The sequence below is a fragment of the Pinus tabuliformis genome, chromosome 7 (genome assembly GCF_031772625.1).
Source record: "Pinus tabuliformis cultivar Carrire ecotype Pingquan chromosome 7, CPIR1, whole genome shotgun sequence".
NCBI classification, from domain to species: Eukaryota; Viridiplantae; Streptophyta; class Pinopsida; order Pinales; family Pinaceae; genus Pinus; species Pinus tabuliformis.
Window position 1 is genome coordinate 1,969,585,817 of NC_142293.1, and position 19,942 is coordinate 1,969,605,758.

At 37.3% G+C, this 19,942-nt stretch overlaps 1 pseudogene; it reads left to right on the forward strand.

The window, feature by feature from the left end:
- Positions 1-10,648, forward strand: part of LOC149256359 (carbon catabolite repressor protein 4 homolog 1-like) — a 78,785-nt pseudogene extending 68,137 nt beyond the window's left edge.
- Positions 10,649-19,942: the final 9,294 nt, after the last annotated feature.

Here is a 19,942-nt window from a genome sequence, read left to right on the forward strand (position 1 = left end):
GTTTTCTCTATGCTTCCATCCCAAGCTTCCTCCTCAATAAATTGAACATCTCTACTCACAAAAAACTTCTTGGTGGATGGGATATACAACCTGTAAGCTTTGGATTCTTCACTGTATCCAATGAAAATACATTTCTCCCCTTTGCTATCCAATTTCTTTCTTAGTTGATCTGAAATGTGTGCATAAGCCACACAACCAGAAACTTTCTTGTGGGTGACTCCTTGCTTTCTCCCACTCCATGCTTCTTCTGGCACTTTGTTCATTACTGCTTTTGTAGGATACCTATTCAAAATATATACTGCACAGTGTACAGCTTCAGTCCAATAATCATTTGGCAAATTCTTTGCCTTCAACATGCTCCTTGCCATATCCATGATTGTTCTATTTTTCCTTTCAGCAACTCCATTTTGTTGTGGGGTGTACCTTGCTGTAAATTGCTTATGAATTCCATTTTCTCTGCAAAAACATAAAAATTCTTTGGAGATATACTCACCTCCTCTGTCAGTTCTCAAAACCTTGATAAGCAACCCACTTTGATTTTCTACAAGTCCTTTGAAATTTTGAAATTTTTCAAACACTTCACTCTTATTCTTCAGGAAATAAACCCAAGTATTTTTGGTAAAGTCATCAATAAATGTTAGAAAATATTGGCTGCCTGCAAGTGATGGAGCTTGCATCGGTCCACATAAATCTGAGTGGACAATTTCTAAGGGTGCCTTTGCCCTTATGCTTTTCCCGGTTGGAAAACTTTCTCTGTGTTGTTTCCCCAATATACAACCTTCACAAAGGTTGTCTGGCTTTTCTATCAATGGTAATCCTCTTACCATTCCTTTTCTACTCAACAAATTAAGACCTCCAAAGTTGAGATGTCCAAATCTCAAATGCCACAACCAATTTTCATCCTTTGGTACGCTTTGGAGAGCCTCTTGTGTCACTGCTGCAATTTCTTCTTTACTTTTCAAATCTGCTCTTATTCTGAGAGGGAACGTCCTGTTCCTTGTCATCTTCAGTTCAACAATACAACGTTTTCTGGGTGATCTATCCATGATGGTGCATACATCATTCTCAAAGAAAACATTGTAACCCTTTTGAACAAGTTGTCCAATACTCAAGAGGTTACACTTCATTCCAGGAATATAATAGACATCTGCTATGGTTTTCTTTTCACCTTTCTTTGTAAATATTTTAACTTCTCCTTTTCCCATAACATAAATTTTACTATCAGTCCCAAGTGTAACTTGTGACTGCACATTTTGATCTAAATCAGAAAACAGGGCTATGTTTCCTATCATATGGTTGCTGCAACCAGAATCTAGAAACCATATATCCTCACTGTTTGTTTCAACCATATTACAAACTAACAACACATTATCTTGACTGATATTTTCTCTAGTGATATTTGCACTAGATCTATTACTCATATCATGCTGCTTCTTCCTACATTCATTTGCGTAGTGCCCATATTTTTTACAGTAATAACATTGGACATTGGATTTTTCATACCTTTGTCCTTGAGCATGATGTTGTCCACTTTGTTGGCTACTGCCATGGCCTTGGTTCTGATTCAGATTGCTGCCTCTTCCTTGAACGTTTTCTGAACTGTTTCTTCCACCTTTGTATTGGCTTCTGGCTCTTCCTCTCTTGTTTCCTCTGCCTTGACCTCTTCCTCTTCCAAATGACATCTGGGTCTTAGAGGCTTGCCCTGGAGATGAATTTTCATTTCTACTCAACCTCTGCTCATGTGTTATCAGTGATGCATGAAGTTCATCAACTAAAAAATTTGAGAGATCCTTTGTCTCTTCTATGGTGTTGACAATCACATCAAACTTTGAGGGTAGGCACCTCAATAGTTTCTCCACAATCCTCCTTTCTTCCAGAGTTTCTCCATGAGATCTCATCTGTGTGACCAGACCAATTGCTTGTGTGAAGAATGAATCAATATTGTCTGACTCCTTCATGTGCAGGTTCTCAAAATCTTTCCTCAGCAACTATAGTTTTGCTGTCTTCACTCTCTCCATGCATTGATAGGCTGTCTTGAGAGTTTGCCATGCTTCTCTGGATGTCTTGGCTACTGCTATCCTTGGAAACACACTCTCATGCACAGCTTGATATAAAAATGCAAGGGCTTTTGAGTCCTTCTTCTTATTGCTCTTCAACAGCTCTTTCTCTACCTGAGTTAATCCATTAAACTCTTCTTCAACAAGTTTCAGGGATTTAAGTGAGGTGTCACTTCACCTATGTCGAATGCCTTCACTGTTTTCTATTTGTATTATGTAGCTCGCTTTTTACCCTTTCCCTAACATTTTTTAATTTTTAATTTTTATTTTTCCAACTTTATTTTCTTTAGAATATATATATATATATATATATATATATATATATATATATATATAGATATATATCAAACCAATGAGTTGTATTCCTAACAACATTATACAATATATATATATATATATATATATATAGATATAGATATATATAATCAAAATCATATATAATGTATAATGTTGTTAGGAATACAACTCATTGGTTTGATATAATAATCCATAGATTCTAATGGAAGCAAATGACATTATTACCATGAATGCCATCTCTTTAGAATATCTTAACTAACATACTTTATCATAGGGTTTGATATAATAATCCATAGATTTTAATGGAAGCAAATGACACTATCACTTCAAATTCCATCTGCTTAGAATATCTTAACTAACCTACTTTATCATAATTTTTTTTTTAAAAAGAAAGTGACAATTTTAATCAAATATCTTACCTAACATGTTAGCAAAAACAATTGAATAAAGGGTTTTTTATTAGTGTTTAAATGTACATATATCATTCATTTCAAATTCAACACTATACTCTTACGTATAGGTAATAAAAATGAAAAATTACCTTATACTTATTAAAAAAAAAAATAGCTTTTAATTATTAAAAAATAAAAACTTATATTTTTATATATTTAGTAGGAGTAAAAGGTTACTCCTTATGGATTATTAGAGGGTACTTGATGGTTTAGTTTTCATAAATAATAAAAAATTAATTTACATTTGCAATTACTAATGGTTATCTGCATTATTAATTTAAATTTAACAATCAAAGAATTTTGTTATGTGAAACTAAATAAACAATAATTTTAGAGATGAATATTTTTATGTAAATATAAATAAATAAAATAATAATTTTAGATTAAACATGATGTCTGAATCTCTCTTTTAGTTTAGTATCACATGCAATTGATAAATATATCATAGAAAGATAAACCATATAGAGCATATGCTTGGACACTTTATTACTTCTGGAGTCTTTATTAGATCTATTATTTAAAGTTTTCTTATCATTTTAATGATTTGTATAGTGAAGGTTTTGTGTATATATATATATATATATATAGTAAGATTGGTGTGACTATATCTTAATCATGTCCAATATATCACCTCTATCAGGCAGGGAATTGAACTGGTGACTTCACATCAAGGAGTGCCTTAACAAGGCACCCTATGGGGCAGGGAATTGAACTAGTGACTTCACATCAAGGAATTGAATTGGTGACTTCACGTCAAGGAGTGCGTTAACATAACACTCAATCACTTCACATCAAGGGATTGAATTGGTGATTTCACATCAAGGAGTGCCTTAACAGAGCACTCAATCACAGGGAATTGAACTGGTGACTTCACATCAAGGAATTGAATTGGTGACTTCACGTCAAGGAGTGCCCTAACAGAGCACTCAATCATAAGGAATTGAACTAGTGACTTCACTTCAAGGATTTGAACTCATGACTTCACATCAAGGATTCCCTTACCAGTCCCTTAATAGAGCACCACGTTGTGCATATTTTGTGGGCGACTAAGCGGGACAAGAAATTGTGGTTTATGTAGAGAATGTAGACTAAGTATTCAATTGCTTCCTGTTCTGCCAATTACAAAGCTTTTGTTCTATGATTGCAATATGCTAGAAAGATGGTAGATTAGGTGAGCAAAAATGGAGATGGTGACGTTGAATATGGTTGGAAGGGATTTATATTTTTGTTCAAAGGAGTATATGATACAACAACCGCCCTCTAAAAGGTCTAGTCTCCCACTAGCTACAGTGATTCTAATTCTCTGACAAATTTGTTGTGGTTGAGGCACATGGCATACCGATCGTAATCACTGTTACAGAATCATATTTGAGTATAATAAGTTTTAGAGCGAGTACGATTTTTTTGTGTTTGTCTTCTTTGGATTTTTTGTAAAGTTGGAATGTCACAATCATTTTTATCATCAAGAAACATCATTGTTTACAATACAATATATAGGGTCTTGTGACATCCCAAATACTTAATTCATTTACTCATATTAGATTAAAATATTATTCCTTAATCAGAATTAGAAAACCATGGGTTGAAACAACATGTGCCATGAAATTTCCAAAAGAAAAAACCTTGTGTTGAAAATTGCTAACATGGACATACAAAACTAGCTAAACATAAGCATTGTGTAACATCCCCAAATAGATGGTCCAACCAAAGTGATCAATAAGTTCTTAGAAACCTATTTTTGATTGAAAAACCACACCAATGGGCATAATGGCTTCTCCTAGCACAATGGTGGTACAATACCACTTATCATGGAGCTATCAAAACAACAACATATGAAGTTGTTTATGGCCCAAAACCCTTGTTAGTAACCTCCTATTTACTAAGCATCTCTAAGGTTTAGACAATGGATAATGCACTTCATAACAAAGAAGACGTTCTCTACACATTTAAAAAAAATTTCTTATGGCTCAAAATAGAATGAAACCACAAGTAGACTAGCATCTCTCCAAATTTTCTTTTGTAAAAGGGGATTAGGTGTTTCTTTTCCTGCAACCTTATAAACAACCACCACTCAAAGAAAATAACCCCCAAAAATTAGCACCAAAATTCCATGGACCCTATAAAATCATACAATGTGTTTGAAAAATTTCCTATATCTTGCCTCTTCTAGCACACTCTAAGTTTTTTCCTATCTTTCCCGTGTCTCACATGAAGAATTTCATGGTATCAAATCAAAGTGCAAGAGGTACACTAAAGTATTAAGTAAAATTTTTCTAGTAGTATTGAATATTGGACAATTTCAAGTGCACCAATGCATGATTCAAGTACTAGTGGCAAAGAAAATAGAGGTAGTCGGGTGTGACACACTTGCGGAAATGTTTGTCAACATGTTGTACTCATGCATAGGTTATGAGTAGTAAGCGTAATAGACAATGTCCACATAAAAATATTTAATCAAATCACAACCTAATCCTGAACTTTTCACTCTTATCATATAAGTAAAAAGGAAAATACCTCGATGCCTCTTATTCAAAATGAAACCTTCAAAGTTGATCTATCATTGACCAAATAAAACATTTCGACCAGTAGTACAATTGCAATGAAGATATTTCATTCACCTATTTCGTCCGAATAAAATGAATAGAATGTTGACTAAGTCCGACAAGAATTGTAGAATTATGTTGGAAATTACTAGATGTTTAACATTTTTCATCTCGTACATGATAACTGAAACTCCACATTATTGAAATGTGAAAGGCTGAGATTAAACTCCACATTATTGAAATGTGACTAGGCCCAGATTCGTCTCTATCTGCTATGGACAATAGCTAATTGTTCACATATCCATTTTAGCGATATGAAAAGTAAAAGATAGATGCATTAATTCAATTTTTCTTTGACGCTAATTTAGACTTCGTATTTAGTGCTTCAAATAAATGAAGACATAGTAAATACATGAGAAAGATCATATCTCAATAGACAATACCTATACCTCAATATCATGCAATTCCTAGAAGCTGTAGTTAACTAGTCATCAATTTTCTTTGAATAGTGAATAGTATGAGCATGATATTGTGAAATATCCTCTTAGTAGCTACCACAAATATTATTTCGCATTCAAGAGAATATGTTTAATTTATTTTTTTCCAAACGAAAAAACAGAACATACATTCAAACTGAGAAAGTTTTAGAGGATCATATGTTTATATCAACTTATACATAGATGTCAACACTTCTAATTACAAAAGAGATCCTAAACTAAAGTCCATTTCTCTACAAGCGAAGAGGGATGAAATAAAAGAAAAGAGAAGTCCTACAAAAAACAATATCCTAAGGAAATATGAAAGAGGAGAAAAACATCAGCAGTTGGATAAGGGATTTATAGTTCAAAAAATCCCACACAACTACTCTGCCCATCAAAGAACTTTTCAAAGAAAATATAGCCTAGACAAAGGGAGAGGTGGAGCTTAGAGAGAGCATCAACCTCCAAATTTTTCTCCTAAAATACATGCTGGAAAGAAACCTCCAGGGGAGATGGGATGATGTTCCTGATCAACAACATCCAATTACAGAGGGCATGAACTTTAAGAGAGCAACGATCTTGCACCCACTTGATCATAGTGAGGGAACCTCCAATGATCAAAATATTATCTAACCCAAGCCAATAAGAACACTCGAGAGCACCCCACATCTCTAACAATTATGCCTTGCAATTATCTCTCCTGCCACTATACTAGAAAAAATGATAGTGAATTACGGGATCAATGTGAAAGGCAACTCCACAACACACTCTCCAGCTGTGGAAGCCCCATCTAATTATATATGACCATTACAAATAAAAATACATGATGTCCATGAAAAATGGTGCTTTATCAAGTGTGTCGAATGAGTGATTTTGATATTTTCTATTCAACAAAGTTCAATAAAGAAGGTAGATAAGAATATATTGAAGATATGGCAACTCCCCAAGAGTTCGCCCGACCTTTCAATTATAAACTGTTTTCATTAATATACAATCAACCGTGTGTTGTCGGGCAAGATCCTCGACCAACACAAATTGTATTACAACAGATATTTTATCATACACAGTTTCGACCTGAACGCATACCCAACCAGCTGCTTATGCGTTCATATCATTCTGCCTCACTGTGCATAGACCGTCAACCTGCATGAGATTCTTGTTCTTCCCAAACGTCCGGCTATACAACCTGTGCACGCTTACGACCTTCGGTCATCCACTTCGTCCGACTATCAAGACCCGACAGTCCACTGCCGCATACCGTTCTCTGTTCTTCCGCCGAGGTTGGTACCCACGCGGGTCGCCCCAACCGTCTAATACTTCAGCACAGATGTATGACTGAGCTACCGCCCAGATCTTGAAGCCATTCTACGTCTCAAACCGAGATCACAATCCTGCAACCGTATGTCTGATCATAAACCTGTAAGAACTCCTCATATGCTGACTTTCGCATATATCATTTACGCCATTTACCCAATGTACCAGCGCACATATAAACCGGCGTAACTGTATGAATAACTGTCCACGCGTCAGACCATCAACCTGTGCAACAGATATCTGACCACGTGTCACTACCGCAACTCGACTGCTCACTGCGTATGTAACCCTGGCGCCGTTCTGTAGATCGCTGTCCAGTGTCAGTTCACTCCCTTATCTGCGCTCTGCCACGTAACCGATCATCAACCGAGCCGCTCACGTTAACCAATTGCCAAACAGTTCACAGTATACGTATATCCCTGCGAGATCACCCGTTCATATGATCCACGCAGTTACACATCTACAGCCACTGTTCACACCTGTTACGGATACTCCCTTCGCTGCGGCCCGAGCATACCCAAACATTCCCGGACCTGCAAGATCTAATATCCAACCCGCTGTCAATATCGTGACTGCAATCCCGTAATCCTCAACCGTCCTTCACTTCGTATAACAGACCTCCAAAGATGCGAAGTCTCCTTTGATTCAATACGCATAAGACATGCGCATTCCCGAACCTTATTCGCACTCCTGTCCTTAGACGAAGGAGAGATATTGAGCGAATACTTCGATGATCCCAAATGAGCTCTCATCCGCTCATATTTATACTTCCTCTTATGTTTGTAAAGGGCTCCACCGCCTTAAGGCCGACTTCCCCTTTTACCATAAAGTTTCACGTATCATTTTAATTTATGTTATTTTAATAACCTTCCATACATTATCACCCATAAGTATGTCGGTTATCTCAATACAAGTCCCATACTTTGTCCCTTACGCCCATCCTTGCTGCCATGTGGAATGCACTCATGCCTTGGGTGTAAAGTGGCTATTTTGTTTTATCCTCCAACTATATACGCACTTCCTTCCATAATATAACGGCTGCCCCATTATATCATATAAGCCCCGTATATAATATATTTTATTCCTTGTCACCCATTTCACCTTTTTCTCCATTATATACGTCTTCCTTATTTTAATGGCCATCCCATCACATATATCAGCCCTGTATATAAATGGTTATTATTCATATGTTCCGCTTATTCGCATAAGCTCCACATATGCATTTACATACGTTCTTCTTCACATTTTAATGGCTGTTCCATTACATTCGTATGATGCTTTCTTCATCTCGTTCGACACTTGGCCACATCCGGCCAATGTGTCTCCAATGTCGTATTGCTGGTTCCGTCTTTGTGCACAGTTATCACCCGAGGTAGCTTGCCCGAGCTCTACCTTCAACCTGCGCACTTTGACGTGCCACCCGAACCAAGTTGCTGCAACCAAGATCCGCCTCCCTGTTTACTACGTTCGAACGTTCACTAGCTGATGGTCAACAGTTCTCACGGTTCAATCTGCTCGGCCTCACTTGACAACCCAACCTGCGTTCAATCTTCGTGTCTGTCCGCCTTGGTGACGAACCACGCTGCTTGCCCGCAGCTTTGGTAACCATACCTCTGCTCCGTTTACTGCTGCCCGGCGGGCGGGCGCGCCTTCGCCCGGCTCGCCGCCCAACCGTCGTGTGTGTCTGCCCGGCGCGCTCCTGCCCAGCTCGCCATTTTGTTCGTGTGCATTCGCCCGGTGGGTGGGCGCGCTTCTGCCCAGCTCGCCTTCCACCCGACTCCCGTGTGCGTCTGCCCGGTGGGTGGGCGCGCCTTCACCCAGCTCGCCACCCGACCGTCGTCCAATTTGTCCGCCCGCTCGTGCCAAAATTCGCTCTCCGTCGTGCACGAGGGCGCCCGCCCATCGTGCACGCCTGCCCGAGGCCCGAGGGCGTCACACTTTGGGTTGATCTATCTAGATTTTCACGTGGATGTAGCGGCCACAATCATCTCATGGGTTAGATAGTGTAAGAATAAGAATATAAAATCATCTCATGGGTTAGATATTGTAAGAATAAGAATATTAGATGACATTTAGGTCATCCATATTTTTTTGAAAGCCTATCAAGCTAACAAATATAAATTATTTTTATTATAACATAAAATAAGTGTAATATGCTGTGTTGTTGCTTATTACCTGCTTTTTATGCTAAAAGTAATTAATAATTTTAAATAATAATAATAATTTTAATAATGAGGTATAAAACTTGAATTAGATTTTAAGTTATAGGAAATTGATTTCAAAGCCAATGTTGGATTAAAAGAAAATGAAACTTCATAAAAAGGAAAATTCCCAAATAATATTTGCGAGTAAGAAAAAAAGAAGAGATGACTTCAAAACAATGTGAAAAAGTTAGTTATGAAAAAAAAGTTGGCATTTAAAATAAATAAAAATTACACAAATACCCAACTCCACACCTTGAACCACACATTTTCACCTTCAAAAATTCACTTTTTTGTACTCCTTCAAACACATATGAAAATTTAAAATGAAACTTCAAACTTAATAATCCACCAAACGTACCAGGACGAACGTTTGATAATAACTTGCACCAAACAAGCAAGATAAAGATAGTGATAAATGTCAAATAAAAGACAAACGTTAATGGTAGTTGTGACTTTTATTTGTACTTTGGGTTATGCAACCGCATACTAAGAAAGAAATAGCCCCTTCACCACTCCTCTTAAAATCGTTGCCATTGAAGGAATTGCAACAAAGTTGGTGAACTGATCCGTCATTGTTTTGTCGGGACTCGACCTATGAAGTTTCTGGTACCTGGGAAATTGGAAGACGGGAACAGAAGTAGAGTCGTAATTTAAAATGACTTCCAGTATCCGTATATTTGGATAATGATTAAACTATCGAAAATTGAACTAAATTTAACTTAGTAAATTATTTGAAAGTGAAGTCTGTTTTCTACTATTCTGTTAATTTCTCTGCTGGAAAAATCTGTGGTACTGTTGTCTGTAATGCATACGGCACTTACACAACTTACGACTCCCTCCCTGTTCATATATTTATATATGTTCTTTTAGCCTAGTCTTTATTTCCCACTGTATTAATATAACAAATAATAGCTATTTTATAATAGCTTGTTTAATATTTTTATATATGCAGACTAATTTATTATTTCTTGGGGCAGCCGCAGAGTAATAACTTATTCAAAATGTATTAATATTGACATTAAATCTAAATAGACCAGAAATTAAACTACATTATTTAATGTTTACATTTGAGAAAATTGTAATTTCTTTTTGAAATCTATTTTTTCTAGGTTTTGATGGGTTAAAATGTTTGGGATCTTATTTTGTAATCATAATATGGTTGCTGTTCGTATGTTAACAGAGAGGTTTCTTCCCCTTCTCGATGGCTGGGTTTCAAATGGACACTGCCATCATTCCATGGTAATGCGTTCAACATCTAATAGACGTTCGTATTTGGTACTGTCAGCATTTAATGGACGTTGATATCCCCTACTGGTTTGCACTTAAAATTATATATAAACCAATGGGGCCTTTACAAGTTACAATATAAGCACTTTTCCATTAATATACTTGAAATTATGAGTGGTGTTCATTTCAAACAAGTTGCCCCTTATCGATGGCTGGCTTTCAAATGGACGCTGCCATCGTTCCATGGTAAAGCATTCAACATTTAATAGACGTTCGTATTTGGTACTGTCAGCATTTAATGGACGTTGATATCCCCTATTGGTTCACTGGGTCCATGGTTGTTCTGGTTACTCTGTAATCTGTTCACTAATTCTGGAACCACTCACATTGTTGATTTCGTTGAGATGCTGCTAGCGTACTGAATTTTAGCTTTGTATAATGTGTGTCTTCTCTATCATCAACATTAAGGAAGTCCCACCATAGCTTTTTGTAGTCTGCAAAATCATAAACTGTGTGAGGAAACATTACCTTGGGATCATTTCTCGGCCACTAGGCACATGGTTGGACAGGGAATTGTCCTGGTTCATTCCACAAATCTCTGGTTCGATAGATGCAATAGTAGCTTTCATAAATTACTGTGTTGCGACGTCCAATGTCATGAAAACTTTGTTCTAGGGCCCGTCGCGAGTTCCAACGTCTACTTTTGCCTTGTCATACATCATATCATGGATCCATTTTCTACCCTTAGGTATACTTTTCTTTCTGGTACATAGTGCTGGAGATCAGGGGTTGTAGGTTGGCATCAAGGACCTTTGTATTCCTTAATTGCCATGTGGGTCTCCAATGGTTTTTGTACGTTTCCGAGTCTTGGTCATCCGGAATGGTCCTCAAGACTTCTTGTTTTTGGTGCTGGTCCCATTCAGTAATAATCATCATAACATGTGCTTCCTTCTGATCAATGTACTCTCTGCTCACGAAGTCAGGAACACTGTTATCTTTTCCTTTGATGTGTTCTACAGAAAAATCTTTCTTGATATCTTTAGATAAGACTCTCTGCATTGCCGAAGCATATGTCCTCAGAAGAAAAGGCTTGTTTATCAGATATACTTCGAATTTGCTTATACAATTCCATGCAGCTTTTACCTCTCTTTCAATAACATAGTAGTTCTGCTCTGCTGGATTCCATACTCCTAAAGCAAACTGTACAACTTGTTCTTCTTTGCCAACTTTTTGTTTGGATTCCTCCCCATCCAATATTACTGGCATCAGATTCAACTATCTTGAAAGCTTGGTCATCAACGACATATAGTATAGGCAAAGATTTTACCTTTGCTTTGATTTCTTGGACAGCTCTGGACATCTGACCATTCAGTGGGTTTTTTTCCAAGCTGCTTATTGAGCACTTTCCCGTCGCTGGCACAATCCTGATAAAAACTGCTCACATAATTTAAGCATCCCAGAAATCTTTGCAACTGTGCCTTGTCTTTCAACACGTCCAGGAATTCGTCTGCAAATTCAATAGCATGTTGTTGCAGAGAGATCTGTCCATTACAAATCTTGTGTCCTAAGAACTTTATAGAAGTTTGGAATACTTCTATTTTCTTTTTGCTAAGTACAAGCCCATTTTTCTAAACCAACTTCATGAAAATATTTACATGTTTGAAGTGGTCATCAACATTCTTGGAAAAAATTAAAACATCATCAATATAAACAATTAGCCAATCAAAATATGGCTTGAAAATATCATCCATGACTTTCTGGAATTTGGAGGGAGCATTTTTGAGACCGAATGGCATGACATTCCATTCGTAGTGCCCTGCAGGAATACTAAATGCAGTCTTGAATTTATCTTCTTCATCAATGGCAACTTGGCAAAATCCCTCTTTTAGATCAAACTTTGAAAATATCTTGGCTCCTACAATTCTTCTAATCAAATCTCCTTTATGTGGAATGGGGTAAGTGTCATCGGCCAAGACTGAGTTTAGAGGCTGATAATTTATCACAAGTTTAGGAATACCTCTAATCTGTCCAGCTCTTTTGTTCACATAGAATCCATAGCAATTCCAGGGACTATTGGATTCTCTGATCAATCCTCTGTTAAGCAATTGCTGGATTTCTTCTTGGCATAGCTCATTGGGATTGCTCTCCTGTATATCCTTCTTTGTAGGGCAGTTTTATAGTATGTTTCTTTCTCTTCCAGAAAGCATTTGGCTCTTCTGAACAACATTTTTCTTCTAATTTCTCTTTTAGCTCTTGGATATTTCTCTTGATTTGCGATAGTTTTAGCTGTTCTTCAATTCTCAATGTGCCTTTTAGATCTTTGAGATCTGATAGTAGAGATTATGCTTTGTCCAATTTTTGCATAGCTTGGACCATTGTAGAAACTCTTGGGCTTGAAACATAAGGAAGTTAAATTCTTTTTCTTCTACCTTTTGATGTAGGCACAGAAATGAAATAGCCGGCTCTACTTCCTTTTAGTCTGGCTGAGCCATGAGGTTCAACTACAGCCAAAAAGACATTCCCTAATATACAATCAACAGGGATGTCTGCTATGGAAAACTTCATATATACAGAGTGGGTATCGAAACATAGTGAAGCTCTAGGAATCTCATATTTGAGTTTCTTGTTTCCTAGACCTACTTCTCTTTCAGCAGAAACCCAATACTTGGTTGGAACATTCTTAATGTTAAGAATATTAATATCTGCACCAGAATCTAATAATGCAGTCATGTAAAAGATTTGCCCTTGGATATAGATTTTTACCTTAACATGATGTTGCTGATAGGTGATAGTGAACAACCTCATATCTTTGAAGCCAAAATTTGGGTCTTCTGATCCTTCAGCAACTTGCATCTTCTGATGATAAGCTGTAGGATTCCAGGAATCTTCTTCTTTTTCTTCTTTAATTGGCTTCCCTTTCTGTATTTCTACAATTTGAGCTTTGATTGCACAAATCTCGGCTTTGAGATGGTGAATTTCACCACTTACTTCTCCTAGAGTCAGGGATCTTACTTTTCCTGGCTTTTGGTGATGCATTTGGAAAGATTTAGTATTCCTTTCATAAGATGCATCAACAAACAAATGCTTCTTACCTGATTCTTTTGAAGCTTTGGTCTTGAACTCGTCAATGAATGCTTCTATCAGGCGATTCTTCATGTCTCCTTCCTCCATTGCCCTAATCTGAGATAGGATCTTCATTTCTGCTTCTTCTTCAGTGGATGCCATTAGGACTTTTTCTTTAGGAGGCTTAGGTCTTTCTTCTTCACTGGAGCTGGAAAAATATTCAGAGTCATCTTCATAGAAAATATGACAAGCACATTCTTCTGAATTTGAGCATGAACATTCTGATGAATCTGAATCAGAATACTGGCCCATATTAACCTGAAATTCTTCTTCTGATGTAGTACTAAAAGAATCAAGAGAGGATTCTTCTAGTTGGTGTTGCTGGGGGGTATCCCTGATAGAAAGGTTTGGGCACCTTTCTGTAACATGTGTCTTTGATTTGCATCTAAGACCAAATATTGGTCCTAAGTGTTCTTGCTTTACCTGTTTAGCTTTTTGAGCATAAACAACTTTCCTTTTTCCTTTATTGAGCTTTGATTCTTCTCCTTGAGGACATCTGGAAGTTGTATGCCCATTCTGGCCACACAACCAACAAGTGACTTTATTCCATTTATCTTGTTTGGTTGTACACAAATGAATATCAGAGGGGTTATAATAATGAGTTTTTGAAACATATATGTAATAACCCTTCTTCTTATATTTCTGATTTATATCCTTTGTAAGAGGCTTTCTTTTATTCTGTGGATAATCTCTTTTGTTTCTGCAGAAAGTCTCTTTAAATTCTCTTTTGGCTTTTGTTCTAGACTTTCTCTTTTTCACCAATGGGTCATCTACTGTAAGTCCATATTTGTTGCAAATGGACTTTCTATCTGGCAATCTAGACAATTTTTCTAGAGATTTGTTAACCTTTGAACTGGTACAAAGACTCACCAATGCCTTTGTAATATGAGAATAAATCTCACCCCATGTGTAAGATTCAAAAGGTAACTGAAAAATCTCTTGCATTCTGATGTAATAAAAAAATCTAGAGGGTAGAGCAGCAAGATATACCTACTTCCATAACAAATTCTTGGAATCTTTCACCTCATAGATCCGTTGCATCTAGTCTCTGTGAAAATCATCAAACTGCGACATCTTATGGCACTTGAGGTTCATTAGGATAACCTCATGTTTGTTGGCTATTTCTGTCTCACTGCCACACCAATGTTCCAGAATCATTGATGTTAGTGCACCAATAATATTTCTTATGACAGTACCATCAGGATTATGAATAACATCTCCTTTCTCATTCTTGAGAACTTTTGCTTCCATGGTTTCAATGAGTTTAGGAGAAGATTCAGTCTCCCACCACCTGAGGAGAGTACTTGTAAAACATTGAATGATGGTTCTGCAAGCATCTATTTCTGACTTGCCTCTGAGACACATGAGTTTGTATTCAGTATACATTAAATCTATCATTTGGCGAATTTGGCCAATGCTCATGTTGTCTATGTTCCATTCTCTGTGAGAATCAGGGAAGAAAGTATGGGCTTCAAGCATTTTCCCTTTTCCTTCAATGCCAGGAGCAGAATATTTGGAAAATCTATGTTCTAGAGGCTCATAGATTGGGAATATATGTGTCTCATGAGTTTTCTATTCCTTTTCTACCTCTGGTTCCTTAAATAAGGAAGCAATATTGATATGTTCTGACTCATCAACTCGTGATGATGAGGCAGTTTCTTTAGGGAACAGCAGAGGGAATTTATGTACATTTCTAACAGGATTTTCAATCTTTATATTTCTTTTTATCAAGAAAGAATTTGGAAATGGCTTCTCGATCTTTGTTATCTGCATCTTCTTAAATTTTGCATTCAAGCCAGTAAGGAGAGTCTTAGTTACATCAATATGTCCAACTAAGTTTTCTCCTACTTCTTCAATCTTATTTAATGACTCTCTAGTGTAAGAACGAGTCATGCTGGAATCAAACTTTAAATTATTCAAAAAAGTATTTACACTACTCAATGAGGACTGTACAACATCTATCTGCGTTTTTACATCTTCTGTCTTTGCCATATTCATTTCTAGACCTTTAATAGCAGTATTGGTCCAATTTAATTGTTCACTTGCCTTTTGAATTCTTCCATCAATGCCTAAGGCATTGTCATCTTTTTGGACCAGAGGGATGGCTTTCGCTGCATTTGTATTTTCTCCTAAAATAATTCCTTTATAAGGAGGGAATTTAGTAGGAGTTTCTACCTTAGACCCATCAAGTGCAGTCCATCCATGTTTATCAATTACACTGCTAGATGTAGCACCAGTAAGAACATTTATAGGAACAATCTTATCTTTCCATGAATAGAAAGATATCCAAGTATTATTTGTCTCCATATAATGTTTCCAGTTAGTTGCTAACTGTTTCTTTTGTTCTGGAGTGTATGCTTGGTCAAATTCTTCTGCCTGAGGATTTGTATACAAATCCCAATTCAACATATCTTTCATCCATTTGGCACTGATTTCTGACTTCAAACATCCATCCATAAGTGGAAAGAACTTATGCATTTCCATGACTGCGGGCGTTTTACAATCAGAAGGAATTTGTTTGAATCTGCATTCTGGGATCAGTTCTGATTGCTCAAGTTTCCCTAGTCCATATCTTGGTTTTGCTGGTCTCATTAAACAAATAATCTCAATGAGCCTAGGGTCTTCTTCTTCTACTGTATGGATCATGAGAACATGGTCTTAATCTGGCTCTGGCTCATGTGGGAAAGGAATATCGGAGCACTTAGGATTCGATCATGAGCTGATAGAAGTAGAAGGAGGAGAAATACCAGTTCGAGAATTATGATGCAGGTGAACATTTTTTTCAGCTAAAGTGAGCAGATTTATGACATTACTACAATCTGGACATTTTACTTCTAAAGAAGAAAAATTCACAAGCTGGGCTAATTCATAAAGTTGATTATGTATACAGGAAGATGATGACGAGTAGGCAGTATCAACACTCCTGTCCTTAGACGAAGGAGAGATATTGAGCGAATACTTCGATGATCCCAAATGAGCTTTCATCCGCTCATATTTATACTTCCTCTTATGTTCGTAAAGGGCTCCACCGCCTTAAGGCCGACTTCCCCTTTTACCATAAAGTTTCACGTATCACTTTAATTTATGTTATTTTAATAACCTTCCATACATTATCACCCATAAGTATGTCGGTTATCTCAATACAAGTCCCATACTTTGTCCCTTACGCCCATCCTTGCTGCCATGTGGAATGCACTCATGCCTTGGGTGTAAAGTGGCTATTTTGTTTTATCCTCCAACTATATACGCACTTCCTTCCATAATATAACGGCTGCCCCATTATATCATATAAGCCCCGTATATAATATATTTTATTCCTTGTCACCCATTTCACCTTTTTTCTCCATTATATACGTCTTCCTTATTTTAATGGCCATTCCATCACATATATCAGCCCTGTATATAAATGGTTATTATTCATATGTTCCGCTTATTCGCATAAGCTCCACATATGCATTTACATACGTTCTTCTTCACATTTTAATGGTTGTTCCATTACATTCGTATGACGCTTTCTTCATCTCGTTCGACACTTGGCCACATCCGGCCAATGTGTCTCCAATGTCGTATTGCTGGTTCCGCCTTTGTGCATAGTTATCTCCCGAGGTAGCTCGCCCGAGCTCTACCTCCAACCTGCGCACTTTGACGTGCCACCCGAACCAAGATGTTGTCACCAAGATCCGCCTCCCTGTTTACTACGCTCGAACGTTGGCTCTGATGGCTTCAACAGTCCTCACGGTTCAAATCTGCTCGGCCTCCCTTGACAACCCAACCTGCGTTCAATCTTCGTGTCTGTCCGCCTTGGTGACGAACCACGCTGCTTGCCCGCAGCTTTGGTAACCATACCTTTGCTCCGTTTACTGCTGCCCGGCGGGCGGGCGCGCCTTCGCCCGGCTCGCCGCCCAACCGTCGTGTGTGTCTGCCCGGCGCGCTCCTGCCCAGCTCGCCATTTCGTTCGTGTGCATTCGCCCGGTGGGTGGGCGCGCTTCTGCCCAGCTCGCCTTCCACCCGACTCCCGTGTGCGTCTGCCCGGTGGGTGGGCGCGCCTTCGCCCAGCTCGCCACCCGACCGTCGTCCAATTTGTCCGCCCGCTCGTGCCAAAACGCGCTCTCCGTCGTGCACGAGGGCGCCCGCCCATCGTGCACGCCTGCCCGAGGCCCGAGGGCGTCACACTTTGGGTTGATCTATCTAGATTTTCACGTGGATGTAGCGGCCACAATCATCTCATGGGTTAGATAGTGTAAGAATAAGAATATAAAATCATCTCATGGGTTAGATATTGTAAGAATAAGAATATTAGATGACATTTAGGTCATCCATATTTTTTTGAAAGCCTATCAAGCTAACAAATATAAATTATTTTTATTATAACATAAAATAAGTGTAATATGCTGTGTTGTTGCTTATTACCTGCTTTTTATGCTAAAAGTAATTAATAATTTTAAATAATAATAATAATTTTAATAATGAGGTATAAAACTTGAATTAGATTTTAAGTTATAGGAAATTGATTTCAAAGCCAATGTTGGCTTAAAAGAAAATGAAACTTCATAAAAAGGAAAATTCCCAAATAATATTTGCGAGTAAGAAAAAAAGAAGAGATGACTTCAAAACAATGTGAAAAAGTTAGTTATGAAAAAAAAGTTGGCATTTAAAATAAATAAAAATTACACAAATACCCAACTCCACACCTTGAACCACACATTTTCACCTTCAAAAATTCACTTTTTTGTACTCCTTCAAACACATATGAAAATTTAAAATGAAACTTCAAACTTAATAATCCACCAAACGTACCAGGACGAACGTTTGATAATAACTTGCACCAAACAAGCAAGATAAAGATAGTGATAAATGTCAAATAAAAGACAAACGTTAATGGTAGTTGTGACTTTTATTTGTACTTTGGGTTATGCAACCGCATACTAAGAAAGAAATAGCCCCTTCACCACTCCTCTTAAAATCGTTGCCATTGAAGGAATTGCAACAAAGTTGGTGAACTGATCCGTCATTGTTTTGTCGGGACTCGACCTATGAAGTTTCTGGTACCTGGGAAATTGGAAGACGGGAACAGAAGTAGAGTCGTAATTTAAAATGACTTCCAGTATCCGTATATTTGGATAATGATTAAACTATCGAAAATTGAACTAAATTTAACTTAGTAAATTATTTGAAAGTGAAGTCTGTTTTCTACTATTCTGTTAATTTCTCTGCTGGAAAAATCTGTGGTACTGTTGTCTGTAATGCATACGGCACTTACACAACTTACGACTCCCTCCCTGTTCATATATTTATATATGTTCTTTTAGCCTAGTCTTTATTTCCCACTGTATTAATATAACAAATAATAGCTATTTTATAATAGCTTGTTTAATATTTTTATATATGCAGACTAATTTATTATTTCTTGGGGCAGCCGCAGAGTAATAACTTATTCAAAATGTATTAATATTGACATTAAATCTAAATAGACCAGAAATTAAACTACATTATTTAATGTTTACATTTGAGAAAATTGTAATTTCTTTTTGAAATCTATTTTTTCTAGGTTTTGATGGGTTAAAATGTTTGGGATCTTATTTTGTAATCATAATATGGTTGCTGTTCGTATGTTAACAGAGAGGTTTCTTCCCCTTCTCGATGGCTGGGTTTCAAATGGACACTGCCATCATTCCATGGTAATGCGTTCAACATCTAATAGACGTTCGTATTTGGTACTGTCAGCATTTAATGGACGTTGATATCCCCTACTGGTTTGCACTTAAAATTATATATAAACCAATGGGGCCTTTACAAGTTACAATATAAGCACTTTTCCATTAATATACTTGAAATTATGAGTGGTGTTCATTTCAAACAAGTTGCCCCTTATCGATGGCTGGCTTTCAAATGGACGCTGCCATCGTTCCATGGTAAAGCATTCAACATTTAATAGACGTTCGTATTTGGTACTGTCAGCATTTAATGGACGTTGATATCCCCTATTGGTTCACTGGGTCCATGGTTGTTCTGGTTACTCTGTAATCTGTTCACTAATTCTGGAACCACTCACATTGTTGATTTCGTTGAGATGCTGCTAGCGTACTGAATTTTAGCTTTGTATAATGTGTGTCTTCTCTATCATCAACATTAAGGAAGTCCCACCATAGCTTTTTGTAGTCTGCAAAATCATAAACTTGTGAGGAAACATTACCTTGGGATCATTTCTCGGCCACTAGGCACATGGTTGGACAGGGAATTGTCCTG